At 43.7% G+C, this 16,247-nt stretch overlaps 1 protein-coding gene across 1 annotated transcript in view; it reads right to left on the reverse strand.

Annotated features, from left to right (window-relative positions):
- The window catches only part of KIRREL3 (kirre like nephrin family adhesion molecule 3), a 4,147,526-nt gene that overhangs the window by 548,140 nt on the left and 3,583,139 nt on the right, over window positions 1-16,247 (reverse strand). The window lies entirely within an intron of this gene.

A 16,247-nucleotide genomic window follows, 5' to 3' on the forward strand; every position in this document is an offset into this window, starting at 1 on the left:
ATCCTAGGACCGGTTTCTGGCTATCAGCCGTCATCAGCCAGGATAGCTTGACTCCAGTGGCGTAGTGAGCACGGGTCCCACGTCTGGGAATACCCATCCCACTTAGGGCGAAAAGCGTTACAACAAACAAATGATGGACGGAATGCTGACAATGCAGACATTCTCCCCCAGTCAAGAGATCTGGGTTAAATCCATCGTTCTTTTGACCACTACGCCACCCCAGTTTAGACATGGCCATATGCAAATCAGTCTTGACCCTGTGCCTCATGAGAACAGTCCAGCCCGAACTGCCAAGCCATGTCTTCCCTGGACCGGAATCAAGCATCCGAGGACCGGCTTCTGGCTATCAGCCGTCATCAGCCAGGATAGCTTGACTCCAGTGGCGTAGTGAGCACGGGTCCCACGTTTAGGAATACCCATCCCACTTAGGGCGAAAAGCGTTACAACAAATAAATGATGGACGGAATGCTGACAATGCAGACATTCTCCCCCAGTCAAGATATCTGGGTTAAATCCATCGTTCTTTTGCCCACTACGCCACCCCAGATTAGACATGGCCATATGCAAATCAGTCTTGACCCTGTGCCTCATGGGAACAGTCCAGCCCGAACTGCCAAGCCATGTCTTCCCTGGACCGGAATCAAGCATCCTAGGACCGGTTTCTGGCTATCAGCCATCATCAGCCAGGATAGCTTGACTCCAGTGGCGTAGTGAGCACGGGTCCCACGTCTCGGAATACCCATCCCACTTAGGGCGAAAAGCGTTACAACAAACAAATGATGGACGGAATGCTGACAATGCAGACATTCTCCCCCAGTCAAGAGATCTGGGTTAAATCCATCGTTCTTTTGCCCACTACGCCACCCCAGTTTAGACATGGCCATATGCAAATTAGTCTTGACCCTGTGCCTCATGGGAACAGTCCAGCCCGAACTGCCAAGCCATGTCTTCCCTGGACCGGAATCAAGCATCGTAGGACCGGTTTCTGGCTATCAGCCGTCATCAGCCAGGATAGCTTGACTCCAGTGGCGTAGTGAGCACGGGTCCCACGTCTGGGAATACCCATCCCACTTAGGGCGAAAAGCGTTACAACAAACAAATGATGGACGGAATGCTGACAATGCAGACATTCTCCCCCAGTCAAGAGATCTGGGTTAAATCCATCGTTCTTTTGCCTACTACGCCACCCCAGTTTAGACATGGCCATATGCAAATCAGTCTTGACCCTGTGCCTCATGGGAACAGTCCAGCCCGAACTGCCAAGCCATGTCTTCCCTGGACCGGAATCAAGCATCCTAGGACCGGTTTCTGGCTATCAGCCATCATCAGCCAGGATAGCTTGACTCCAGAGGCGTAGTGAGCACGGGTCCCACGTCTGGGAATACCCATCCCACTTAGGGCGAAAAGCGTTACAACAAACAAATGATGGACGGAATGCTGACAATGCAGACATTCTCCCCCAGTCATGAGATCTGGGTTAAATCCATCGTTCTTTTGCACACTACGCCACCCCAGTTTAGAAATGGCCATATGCAAATCAGTCTTGACCCTGTGCCTCATGGGAACTGTCCAGCCCGAACTGCCAAGCCATGTCTTTCCTGGACCGGAATCAAGCATCCTAGGACCGGTTTCTGGCTATCAGCCGTCATCAGCCAGGATAGCTTGACTCCAGTGGCGTAGTGAGCACGGGTCCCACGTCTGGGAATACCCATCCCACTTAGGGCGAAAAGCGTTACAACAAACAAATGATGGACGGAATGCTGACAATGCAGACATTCTCCCCCAGTCAAGAGATCTGGGTTAAATCCATCGTTCTTTTGCCCACTACGCCACCCCAGTTTAGACATGGCCATATGCAAATCAGTCTTGACCCTGTGCCTCATGGGAACAGTCCAGCCCGAACTGCCAAACCATGTCTTCCCTGGACCGGAATCAAGCATCCTAGGACCGGTTTCTGGCTATCAGCCGGGTATGCCCAGACGTGAGTCCCTTGCTCTCCATGCCACTGGAAATCAAGCAAGCCTGGCTGAAGACGGCTGAAATGCCAGAAACCGGTCCTAGGATACTTGTTTCCAGTCCAGGGAGGACCTGGCTTGGCAGTTTGGGCTGGACTGTTCCCATGAGGCACAGGGTCAGGACTGATTTGCATATGGCTGGGTTCAAACTGGAACGGCATGGTGAGCTTAAAAACAATGGATTTAGGCCCAGATCTCTGTACTGGGGTGAATGTATGACATTGTTCTGCATTCTGTCCATCAATTGTTGTTTTTGCATTTGTCACCCCGAGTGGGAAGGGTATGCCCAGACGTGGGTCCCTTGCTCTCCATGCCACTGGAAATCAAGCAAGCCTGGCTGAAATGCCAGAAACCGGTCCTAGGATGCTTGTTTCCAGTCCAGGGAGGACCTGGCTTGGCAGTTTGGGCTGGACTGTTCCCATGAGGCACAGGGTCAGGACTGATTTGCATATGGCTGGGTTCAAACTGGAACGGCATGGTGAGCAAAAAAACGATGGATTTAGGCCCAGATCTCTGTACTGGGGTGAATGTATGACATTGTTCTGCATTCTGTCCATCAATTGTTGTTTTTGCATTTGTCACCCCGAGTGAGAAGGGTATGCCCAGACGTGGGTCCCTTGCTCTCCATGCCACTGGAAATCAAGCAAGCCTGGCTGAAGACTTCTGAAATGCCAGAGACCGGTCCTAGGATGCTTGTTTCCAGTCCAGGGAGGACCTGGCTTGGCAGTTTGGGCTGGACTGTTCCCATGAGGCACAGGGTCAGGACTGATTTGCATATGGCTGGGTTCAAACTGGAACGGAATGGTGAGCAAAAAAACGATGGATTTAGGCCCAGATCTCTGTACTGGTGTGAATGTATGACATTGTTCTGCATTCTGTCCATCAATTGTTGTTTTTGCCTGCATCATTTAAAAAGCCCAGGGATGCGCCATATTTAAAAGAATATGGCTCACACCTATGTTTTCCCCTGCGACGACTCTAAAAAAGTTGCTGAGCACCAATGCAGATACCCTTGAGCCATGGTGCAAGGGTGCCTGAGTTGCAAATCGCAGCACATATAGAAAGAGCGAAAACGAAGAGAAATAAAAGTATTTCTCCTCTTTGCGCTAATCTAACACCTGCTTTTCATTGGCGTTAGTTTTTGGCACTCTATCAGATTCACAAATCCTGGTAAATCTGGGGCAGGGTCAAAAAGCAAAGGGAGTTGCGTAGGTACGCTAACAGCAACACTTATTGAATGCACCATTTTCTCACTGAAAACGTTGTGAAAGGGTACGTTATTTACACAATGCGACGTTAAGCCAGAGCACCGCATTGTGAATATGGAGCAGGGCATTGCGCCACCGGAGCGTTGTAAAAAGTAACGATCCAGTGGTGCAATGGCCTGGTAAATATGCACCGCACTATCTTCATGAAGTGGGTATTCTTCAACAAACATAGCTAATTCAAGAAGTATTTAATCTAGTATGATTACATCTGGGGCTGTTCATCACCATCCCAGTCACAGAGTTTTTGGAACACCTAGCACTATGTACTAAATCAGAGGGAATTTACTAACCCACACTAACATAATTAACTCAGGCAATCCTTCACCTGTACATTACTAAACAGATTGAACTTTAAAAAGAGATGGTCTTTAAAAAAACATAGTATATCTCAGCAGTCTTAATCGCCACCCCGTACTATCTCTAACTCAAGGAGTCTTAGAAATGCCAACTAGCATCACTCACTAAGGGTTTCTTCAGTCTGCTCACATGATCAAAGTTACCTCAGATGACACCCCAACAACAATCAGTTAATCAGAGAATTTTGACACTATTGCAGGAAGACTGTACTAAATTTGCACTATTGTATGTTACTCCGGTTGTAAATGGGGCTCTTTCAAACATCTACTCCAGTAAAACTAACAGCTGCATATTCTGAGCTGTAAAAAATCATCACAACTGAGGCAAGATGGCGCCTAAGTAACATCACACTCGAGACGCTCCTCCAGGCGGACCCCCCAGTATGATCCAAATTTACCTGATGCCATTCTAGAACACCACAAATGGAATACCCGCTGATAGAGATCGCCGTGGTGCACCGATGCTACCGATGCCTGTGGGACAAGTGATGGGTTCACTGCAAGGCCAATCCCAGCGCAGCTCGCTCCGACATCGGTCGCGTCTTCCAGCAGGCTGCTACGGAACAGCTGATTAGAGCACTTTCTGCACTCCCGAGTTACCTATTCATCACTGTCTCCAAGAGGCCATCACGGAAGAGACTTTCCCACTCTGTGGCACCAGCGCCACTCCCAGAAGATACTTTGTTGCAGAATCTTAGATATTGTAAGACTCTGCTCGGTGCAAACAGATATGTCAGGACGTGGCGGGAAACCCGCTAAGACCAGGAGCACTCAACTTTCTCTGGCAATAACTGCAGCAGTCATCCAGCCTCCCACGCTGCGAGTAGAAGATCAGAGAAAAAGGAATTATGTTTGTGCGGACAAGGAAAAAGAAAAAAACATAGAATTGGAGAAAATCGACACAACTAAAAAAGCTCTGCAAAAAAAACCCCGGGATCTGGTCTCCAGTCAGCCCTTAGTTACCAATAATTTCAGCCCAACAGAGGTAGGTGGGCAAAGGGCTTCAACGAAGGGGAAGGGGCGGAGGAGCAAACCACGATTGCTACTACATCCACTCCTGGGGTGGAACACGAACCTACTCATCAGCCAAACTCGACCCCTGAATTGGCAATAGATGTTAAAGATCCTATCTGCACAAGCTCCAACCAAGCTCCACAATATGATAAGTAAATGCATAAAAACAGTTTGGAAATAACTGAGAATGAGAGCTCCTCGCTTGGTAAGGATACTGGAAATCAAGTTGGAAATGAAGCTGTAAACAACCCTCTACTATGGGCCAGATCTCCTGATACCCCTGAGAAATGTTATTCCTTAACAGATGAATCCGAGATATCGGAACCGAGTATAACCGCATCTTGTGAAGAAGAGGGGTGCAACTGGAACAGCAGCACTGGATCGGAACTTCCCTCAAAATCCCAAGGATAGAAGAAATCCCTAACAAAGAAAGGGAGGAGGAAAATGAGGTGCGAGTCCTCCGAATGTGGAAGTACTGGGGATTTGAAATGGGACTATTCAGCTTCATAACTAACCACTCTTTCAGACCAAACAATTTGATTGGGGGAAATCTCACAATGACACGCAACGCCGAGACTTCAGGGATTGGGAGCCAGAACGATCCTGCCTTATCAGTGGTGCTGCAAACAATCAAGAGCTTTCAGGAGGAGGTAATAATTGACAACCGGAGAGCATGTTTGGCCTCCAAAAAACTGCAAGGGTCCATCAGGAAAGTGGGCAGAACATGTGTGGAAATCACGGACAGAATGGCCTCTGTGGAAGTTCGGACCGAAAGTTTGGAGAAAGATGTTGTCACGCTGAAGGCACAGGGTAACGCAGATGAGTGGATAGTAAAAGATCTAATGTGGAAAATGGAGGATCAAGAAAACAGGCAACGCTGCAATATTTGTTTTCTTGGCATACCGGAGGGAGTCGAAGGGAATGACCCCAGGAAATACATGATCTGTTTGCTAAGAGAGGCTTTTCTAGAACTGTGTACCTGGGACTGGGACAAAGAGATCCAGCGAGCCCACAGATTCCCCCTAACACCTCCACCCACTCCTGAACGGCCACGGGCCATGTTTCTATACTTTGGAAACCTTTTACTCCGGCAGTCTCTCTATGACTTGGCCAGGCCAACTGCCATAAAGGAATTCGATGCAGTGAGCTTTTTCACAAGACCGGACTTCGCTCATGCCACCATGGAGCGGAGGTGGCGGCTCAGACAGCTTTTTGCCCCTTTCCACCAGCTCGGGCAGAAGTCTACCTGCAGAACCCAGCTCGACTAAAAGTTGTCTTCAGGGGGACAACCCTTAGTTTTATTTCTGAAATCCAGGCCCAAACATACTTAAAAGAGATTTCTGGCAGATCTTAGAATGGGGTCTAATGGAAGATAGAGTTAAAATTTCAAGGTTCTTAGGCTTTGCCCTCTTTTGGCTTCTCATTTTTCTCGTTTTACTCTTTCTTCTTTTCTTTCTGGTGTTCATAGTGGTTTTCAGAGTCTGTTGAAGCTTACTACATGATTTCTTAAATAGAGACTGATTCATAAGAGTGTTACAATATCATTCACAGTTCACAAGGGTGGTCAGCAGGGGAAGACTTGAGAAGCAACAAGGTCATGATTACTGAAATGACATCAGCTTGACTCGGGCCGAGCCCGGACACCTCAGCTATAGGTGGTGGAAGGGTAGCTTCTGGGTGGTCGGGAGGGGGTATGGTATGAGGGGAGATGTCCTATAGGCACTATGATTGTCTATATCGCAGATGGGTAAGATACCTGTAGCCACCATCAATATTTGTGGCCTCAATAACCCCATGAAGAGACAGAATACGCAGCTGGGCTTCGGCTATTGAAGGCAGATATCCTCTGTATGCAGGAGACTCACATTGAAAGGACCTAATTACACCTGTTAAACTCACTAGGTTACATTTAGGTGGGGGGAATGACATAAAACACTCGGACATGAGGAGTGGCGATCCTGACATCCAACACCACCCTACAATTTAGGTGAACATCAGTGGATCACCTAGGAAGATGGGTAATAACTGAATGTTGTCAAAATAATGGGAAATTGCTCACTATCTGCTCGAGTTATGGTAGGACCCTGGACGAGCCAGGGGTGTTTGAGCAAGTAAATAGCTAACTTGCCGCCTGGCCGATCCCCGTAATTCCTTATGGGTATTTCAATATAAACATGCCTGCCAACAAAAAACTGAGCTCGGAAGGTAACTGGACATATAGTGACAGGAAACCCAAAGTGTTCCATGCATTAAGGACTTTATGCATAGACTACAGGTTGTGTGATATCTGGAATTGGCAAAATCCTTCAGATCCTGGTTTTACCTACTTCTCTTTTCCACACAGTAAGCATGTTAGACTTGACTTTATATTGCTCCGTGCTTCATGATTGATCTATAGAGAAAGCCCCACGTATTCTTTCTGATCACAACCCCCTAGTGGTCGAGATCAACGGAAAGACGCCCAAAAATAGGGAAAAACCTGAAGTTTTGAACGTGACTTTCTGGTGAACGAGGAGTACTGTAGTCACATGAGGAAGTGGATCCCTCCGTTTCTGAAGGAGAATCTAGGGAGCACAGGAATTGATATTGTATGGGACACTTTAAAAGCAGAAATACGGGGGGGAAACCCTTAGGTTTTCTTTGAATTTAAAAAATGACTTTTATATGATACACAAACTAGACTGGCAGTGGCAGAAGAGGATCTGGTCAAAGTGTTCCAATTGGGTGGGGATGTCGATGAAGCTCAGGCAAAGGTGGCAGCCACTAAATCATCTATTATGGAAAGAATTGCAAAAGGTGCAGCAGATAGACTTACAGTATGGAGAGAGAAAGCATACGAGTGCAGTCAACAGGTAGGGCATCATTTGACGATAAGAGCTAGACAAAAAGCATTGCAAAATATAATGCAAGAGATCAAAGATCCTGTGCTGGGAGTGGTCACAGATCCTGATGGAATTAGAAATGTGTTTCACGTATACTAACAAAACTATATCAAGAGGATTCACCGGGGGATCTTAGAGAAGTTAAGGCATACCTGAATTTAATTCCAGTAGAATAATTCTGTCACGAAGAACTGCTACTGTTAGACGAGCTCCCAAAAAAGGATTGAGATACTACTATGCATCTATAGTCTCCCTACCGGTAAGGCTATAGGTTTGGATAGCATTCCCGTGGAATTCTATAAAAAATTCTCGCCGCAACTCAAAGATTGTATGACCCAGGTGTTTATACATGTAATTAAGAGGGGCAGACCTCCAAACTCCTGGTCAAATAAAAAAATTGTAACCTTCCCTAAAAAAAAAACCAGCATGTGATCCCAGCTTATATCGCCCTATAACACTGATCAACAGCGATAGTAAGATCTACTTCAAAATCTTGGCCACCCGTATGGCATTGATTATCCATAAGGTAATCTCTATTTGTCAGCATGGAGTCATTCCAGGGCGGGGGACAACTGACCACACAAGGGAGGGTTATCACACTTTTAGATGCAGGACCCAATGGCGTTAATCTTGCTAGATGCAGAAAAGGCCTTGGACCTGGTCTCCTGGTCTTTTCTATCAGAGGCCCTGTCAAGGGTAGGAGTTGGGGAAGGGCTACTGCAGGCTATTAAAATGTTTTTTTTCCATCCTACGGCTAGGTATTCGTTAATGGAGCACTCTCTGATCCATTTATTATACCAAGAGGTACCAGACAAGGGTCCAAGCTCACCGTTGCTATTTGAAATTTATATCGACCCTTTTCTTCACCATTTAGAAAATAACAAGGTTATTAGACCTTTTGTGATACACGCCTGGGAAACAAAAGTGTTGGCATATGCCGGCGATATCGCCCTCGTGACCCCTGATACTGCTATACAGGAAATTGAAGAGAAAGCAGAAAGGTATGGGACACTCTTGGGATATGCACTTAATCGTGGCAAGACACAAATAGTGGGAAACGAGATTTTGATTAAATTACACCAAAGTGGTCCAAAATGCAACCTACTTAGGGATTAATATTTCAGCAAACATGGACAACATCGTTAAACATCATATTGATCCCCTGGTAGTGAAAATCAAACAGGACCTGTAGAGACTACACAACCTGTATCTATCTATCATTGGCAGATGCAATATTATCAAACCGCTATTCTTTCCTCGGTTTTTGTATTTTCTGTGAGCAATCTCACTTGAAGTCTCAGTAGATTGCCTGAAGAGAATGATCTTCACCTTTTCTCCCGATTAATCTGGGCATACGCCACACCAAGAAGGGCTTACAAATTCCTTACAATATCCAGGGAAATAGGGGGATGGGCTCTACAGCACATAAGACTTTAGTACTGGACTACTACAATACTACATAACCTACTATTAATACAAGAGAAACCGAAAGGCAGAGATAGTGAAGAGGTTCCGACCCCCCTCAAACTTATAATTTGGGGATGGGTTTGGCATTACCTAAATGACAATCACTACAAAAAAGTCAGTTTTAAAACACTACAAGGGGGGGGGGGTTAAAGTCTGTTCAAAGTCTAATAGGAGTCGGTCGGCTCAATTTCTATACACCACGTACAAATAATCCACACCTGCCAGAAATTTTTAAAGATCGCACTATTAAAAGATGGAGTGAGGTGGGACTGACAAAACTTGGATTCTTTTTCTCTCCAATCAGTCTGGTCTCTTTCAAAAACCTCAGAGAGTGGTTTGAGATAGACCGAAGAGATTTCTATAAATACCTCAAAGTAAGGGATTTAAAAAAAATTACAAAAAAGGTGGAGACGAATTTATAAAAAGATCACCCAAAATATACGGAGAAAAGAGAAAGATGTAATTTATGCAGAAAATTACAAATTACTTCAAGAAAGATAAACCCATTAAGACTAGAGAAGGAATTCTTATTTCACCTCAAAAGACACCAGCATCATTTATGATGATGGAGAGAAGCTACCATACCTGTGTGTGGCTAGAAAACTGGATAGAGTATACCAAAAGTGATGGAGTGTTAGCTTTCCCAGAAAATGGTACGTTCAATGGGAGAATCCTTCATAATTTGAGAATGCGGATAAATGAATTAGAGCCCAGAGCTAGATTAACACAGTATGAAGCTTTAGAAGAATGGGAAACTGAGTCATTTGAGCGCGACAGATCAAGAAGTAGCAGAAGTTATAGAGGATTTTTCCCTAGACAGATGCGCAAATCACAAGTCAGATGAAACAATGGAGACAAGCAATGGTTACCATGGGACTGTATCCTGTATTAATGGCTGAGGAACAGTCAGGAGGCAAATGCACAGGGAAAACTAAGCATTTAACAATGACAGGTTGTGGGGAGTCAGAAGATGAGTTTATGGAAGATATTTTAACGAAAAACCTACCGCCATATCAGGAAGGAACTAAAAGAACTACTCCAAGTGCCCCTGCCTTGGGAACACCTTTGGTTCCACAGGTTATATATGACCCAATGAATGGAAGGGTACTTCAGGAAAAGGAAAGAGAAGCAATAAATAAAAATAAAGAAGAACTGATACAGAAAATAACCCAAATGAATACACATCCTAAAGCACTGACGTTCAATGGGAGAATCCTTCATAATTTGAGAAGGCGGATAAATGAATTAGAGCCCAGAGCTAGATTAACACAGTATGAAGCTTTAGAAGAATGGGAAACTGAGTCATTTGAGCGCGACAGATCAAGAAGTAGCAGAAGTTATAGAGGATTTTTCCCTAGACAGATGCGCCAATCACAAGTCAGATGAAACAATGGAGACAAGCAATGGTTACCATGGGACTGTATCCTGTATTAATGGCTGAGGAACAGTCAGGAGGCAAGTGCACAGGGAAAACTAAGCATTTAACAATGACAGGTTGTGGGGAGTCAGAAGATGAGTTTATGGAAGATATTTTAACGAAAAACCTACCGCCATATCAGGAAGGAACTAAAAGAACTACTCCAAGTGCCCCTGCCTTGGGAACACCTTTGGTTCCACAGGTTATATATGACCCAATGAATGGAAGGGTACTTCAGGAAAAGGAAAGAGAAGCAATAAATAAAAATAAAGAAGACCTGATACAGAAAATAACCCAAATGAATACACATCCTAAAGCACTGACTATACCAGTGACTATAGGTCCAGTTGTTCCATTGTATGGGGATAAAGCGAACTGTCCAAAGCCACCAGATGTGACAACTTCCCCATTTGAACTTAGAAAAGAAAAGATAATAATTGATAATCAAGCCAGTGAATGTGATTCTGTAATCTCACTAATGGATTTACCGATAAGAGGACAGATAAATGAAACCCCGAGAAGAGTTGCACCTAGTTGTTCAAAATAAATATACTTAGAAACATCGACAGGAACTAAAAGTGCCACAATAGTATCCCCAGAAAAATGAGAAAGATGGCCACAGGGAATGGATAAGCCAAAACAACCAATGAAGATTTTAGATATTTACAAATTGAAAGTGGAATTGGAAGAAAGCTGGAAATGTGGGATTAGACAGATTAAATGCATACAATGAAGAAGAATTATTGTTTATTTGTAGAAGCATCACTAGAAATACAAAGACATTTCATGAGAAATTGACAGATCTTGCTTCCGAAATGGGAATTGAAATAGGAAGATCAAAAGTATTACAGAAACCATATAGAGCATAATTTTCTGATAAAGATTTGAAAAACATGAATGTGTCTGGAAGGAAATTACAGATTAAGGAATTAACGACCATTTTACAAAAATGGGGAGATCTGGACAAATGGAAAGCTAGGTGGATGAGGAAAAAGGAAGAAGCACAGGAGAAATCGATCCACATCTGAATTTTTATTGAAAGAAACCGGAAAGGCAGAAAGATTGTGTCCTATGAGAGAGGTTCCAGGAGGGGGATATGTACATGATCCATGACTCGACAAGATCTTTTGTCATTTACTAACGATTTCCCAAAGTTAAGAGAAAAACCCGTTGAATGGTACTGACAGGTTGAGAGGTTTGTGAAGGTTTCGAAGGTTTTGTTGAAAGATTTGGATGGTCTATTTGACATAGTGGTAATGAAGAAATATCACCAAGTGATCACTTTCTTGAAAGGGAAAATCCCACTGAAAGAAACAGATTGGGTAAAAATAGATAGAACACAAGAAATAAATGAGACTGTATATGCTTATTATGAGCGTCTATTACAGGTGTTCAAGCAGTATAGCGGATTTGAGAATATCGGAGACAAAGGCATGGGTCATTTTGTATATCTTTTTGTGCCAGGTTTAAGGCCCGATATCTCCCAAATGATTCAGCAGCACATGTTGTGCTGGCAGGCAAAACCTATTGATTGAATATTAAAATACGCCAAGTATTGCAGAGACGATATTGAAAATAGACGTAAAAAGCTGGAGGAAAAAGTGATGTGGGTGCAAGTGAAATTGGCAGAACATCAAGAGCTTAAATTAAATAGTCAGACTGATGATCGTGTGAGAGGACAGGGTCAGAATTATAATAATGGGGGAAAACAAAGAGTACGAATGAATAGAGAGGAAGCAAAGAAAAGATTTCCTTGTCATGGGTGCCGAAAATTGGGACATTGGAAGAAAGAGTTTAAAAATATTCAGAATAATAATGGCCCAAATCAAAATTTTAAATCCACAGATGCAAAATGAGGTGATGAGTCAACCGCAGAAGGTTGTAAATCCACAGAGTCAGTTGCCACCTGCCCCTACGCCAAATGTTGTGAACAGAGAAAAATACAGTGCGGACACCGGAATTCCAGGAGAAAGTGGTAAGAAAAATTCTGTAACTACACAGTTTCTTTTGCAGAATAGTTATCTTCACGGAGATGAACAATGACGGTGCCTGAGGGGGAGGAAGAGGAGTGCGTACTTGACGCATCTTTCCCGGTAGATCAGTCAGGTCCATATATTGATGGTAAAGTAGAAGGAAAGGATATTACCTTTTTGATGGACACTGGTGCTACCCGTTCAACTGTGAGAACAGCAGACATTCCAAACGTACCCCTCTCGGGAGAAGCCTTCCAAGTAGCAAGCGTTTCTAATAAACAGATCAGAACCCCAATTACGGAACCAATGGAGGTGCTCATTGGCAACTTCAGGGAAATGCACAAGTTTGTGGTGTGTGATTCCAGTCGTGTAAACTTGCTAGGGAGAGATTTATTGCATAAAATGAATTGCACAATATTTTGCACACCGGATGGTGTTGCAATTCAGACCCCTGATGAAGACGGGGGTCTATAAAATAATGTTAGCAAAACAAGGCACAGAGGTAGACGAGATGTATTCATTAATAACAAAAGATGATTTACCTGATGAATTAAAAACGACTGTGAACCCAGAAGTGTGGGATTTTACAGGAAAAGAAGTAGGGTTGATGGCAAATGTAGACTCAGTAACTGTGAAGGAAGGTGATGTCTATCCCAATACTCCACAGTACAAAATGAGTCCTGAAGTTAAGGCTGGTGTTGCAGCAGAAATTGATCGAATGATTAAACAAGGTATTGAAGGAAATCATGAGCAGTCCTTGTAATTCGCCTATAATTGGCATTATGAAACCTAGCAGGAAATACAGAATAGTCCAAGATTTACGAAAAATCAATAAAATTGTAGTGCCTTGTTGTCCCATAGTGCCAAATCCAGCAGCGATTTTTTTTCCAGATACCCTGGAATGCAGGATTCTTTATTGTAATTGATTTATGCCAAGCATTTTTCTCCATCCCATTACACCCCGACAGCCAGTATCTCTTTTTGTTTAAGTTTGAGGCCCGTATATTAGTCTGGAATCGAGTTCCTCAGGGGTACACAGAAGTCCTTCGATATTCAATCAAATTTTGAAAAAGTGTTTATAAACTTTAGTGATGCCCAGAAAATCAGTTTTAGTTCAATATATCGACGACTTACTCGTCGCATCAAAGTCACGAGATGATTGTGTTACTGATTCGATTTCCCTATTAAATCATTTGGCTGATGGTGAACACAAAGTGTCACCAGAGAAATTACAATTTTGTAGAACTGGAGTCAGATATTTAGGACACCAAATAGAACGAGGAGTCAGGAAAGTGACCCCTGAAAGAATAATGATTTAAAAACAAATGCAGTTGCCACAGACCCAAAGAGAGATAAGGATGTTCCTTGGAATGGCGGGGTACTGTAGGCAATGGATTGCAGTTTTTTCGTTGTTAGCCAAACCCTTAATACAAATGACCAAGAAACGAGCAAAGGATCCAGTAAATTGGAATGATGAAAGCATAGAAGCATTTGTGAGACTACGAAATTGCTTGTGTGAAGCTCCCACTCTAGGTATGCCAGATTACACAAAATAATTTGCACTATTTTTTTGTGAAAGACAAAGTTGTGCACTCTCAGTTTTAACACAGAGACATGGTTTAAGTCGACGTCCAGTAGCATACTTTTCTGCTACCTTGGACCCTGTAGTGTCAGCATTACCTGGATGTTTAAAAGCAGTAGCTGCTACCTCTATGAGTCTGGAACAAAGTGAGTCAATTGTGATGGGACATCCTGTGAAGGTGTATGTTCCACATTCAGTTGAGATTCTTTTAACAAGAACTCAAACACAGTACCTTACTCCTAGTCGAGTGACTAAGGACGAAAGAATCATTTTAGGAGCCAAAAATGTGACAGTAGTCAAGTGTACTATGCTAAACCCTGCTAAACTATTGCCAGATGTACATGTAAGAGATGAGGTTGAGCATGACTGTTTGGATGTGACTGAATTATGCACTAAGCCCCGTCCAGACATACAGGGAGAGCCCCTGAAAGAATCGGAGCATGAGCTATTTGTAGATGGCTCTTGCATGAGGAAGGAGGATTAAGTGCTGCTTATGCAGTATGGACATTGGCTGAAATAGTCGAAGCATCCTATTTACCAGGAGTCAAATCTGCACAAGTAGCCGAATTGATAGCCCTGATTAAAGCTTGCAAAAGTGGGAAAAATTGGAAAGTAACCATTTTTACTGATAGCCAGTATGGTTACGGGGTTGTGCATGATTTTGGCCAGCTCTGAATGCAGAGGGATTTCATGACTTCTTCAGGATCCCCTATTAAAAATGGAAAATTTGTGAAACAATTGTTAGAAGTAATCCAATTGCCAAAAGAATTGGCAGTGGTCAAGTATGCTGCTAATCAGTCAGGAGATGACTATGTGGTAGCTGGTAATCGATATGCTGACCAGGTTGCCCAGTACCGTGCCAGAAATAAAATGCCACTAAACAGGAAAATTGAAATAAGTGGAATCAGCTGCCAACTTATGATACTCTCAGGAATAGAAACGTGGGAGGAAGTAAGACAACTGCAGGATGAGGTGGAAGTGAGTGAAAAGGAGGAGTGGATAAAAGTAGGATGCTCGAGAAGAACAGAGGATGACGTGTGGATTTATCCTGATTGCACAACAGTGATGCCAGATTGTTTTCTTTCACAAATGGCCAAAATGTATCATGGAGACACACACATAGGCAGGGACGCCATGATCAGGCTCATTAGACAGGATTGGTACAATCCGCAATTTAGGGCTGTTGCAGAGAGTCTTTGCCAGAGGTGTTTAACATGTCAACAAATAAACCCAGGCAGGAAGACAGTGGTCAGTTGGGAAAGAATTGGAAAGGCAGAAGGACCAGTTATGAGGTTGCAGGTAGACTTTATCCAATTACCAGGTTGCAGAGGACTGAAGTATGTTCTTATTATTGTTTGTTTGTTTTCCCGGTGGGTGGAGGCGTACCCTACAAGGAGAAATGACAGCATAACAGTTGCCAGACTGCTGTTGAGGGAGCAAATTCCGCGGTTTGGTTTTCCAGTAACTTTGGAATCAGATAGAGGATCTCATTTTAATAATGAAATAATTCGATTAATCTATGAAGCATTTAAAATTGAAAAGAAACAGCACTGTGCATATCGCCCAGAGGCTTCTGGAGTGGTAGAACAAATGAATGGCACAATCAAATCAAGACTATCAAAAGTGTGTGCATCTACCTCACTGGAATGGCCAGATGCATTACCTCTTGTTCTGATGGGACTCCAAAGTATTCCTGACAGAAACACAGGACTGAGCCCCCATCAAATTATCGTGGGAAGAGCAATAAGACAAGCATTTATACCAGGGCACAAACTGTTGAATATAACTGATGAATTGGTATTAGGCTATTGCAAACGATTGGCTGACCTAGTGCGTTCCGTCTCACACCAGGTTGGAGAAGACACAGTTGCCAGGCAGCCAAATCAAGCACATGATCTGAATCCCGGTGACTGGGTGGTGGTGAAGAATCACACTCGAGAGTCGTGCCTAGCACCCAGGTGGGAAAAGCCACATCAGGTTATATTGGTTACAACAACAGCAGTAAAATGTGCAGGTATACCTAACGGGATACATGCCAGTCATACCAAAAGAGTACCAGCTCCTGACGAAGAGGGACCTCAATTAACTCATGCAGTTGAGGCTGCTGAAGGTCGTGAAGCTGAAGGATCTAGAATAACAAATCCTAAAGTAGCTGACCAAGAACAACCAAGCACCAGTCAGGACGACTGGATACCAGTGGTTGACATACCCGAGGTGATTGTAAAAACTAAAAGCAGAACCAGACTAGAAAGACAGGAAAATAGAGAGGACCA

This window comes from Triturus cristatus, chromosome 3_2 (assembly GCF_964204655.1).
Source record: "Triturus cristatus chromosome 3_2, aTriCri1.1, whole genome shotgun sequence".
NCBI lineage: Eukaryota > Metazoa > Chordata > Amphibia > Caudata > Salamandridae > Triturus > Triturus cristatus.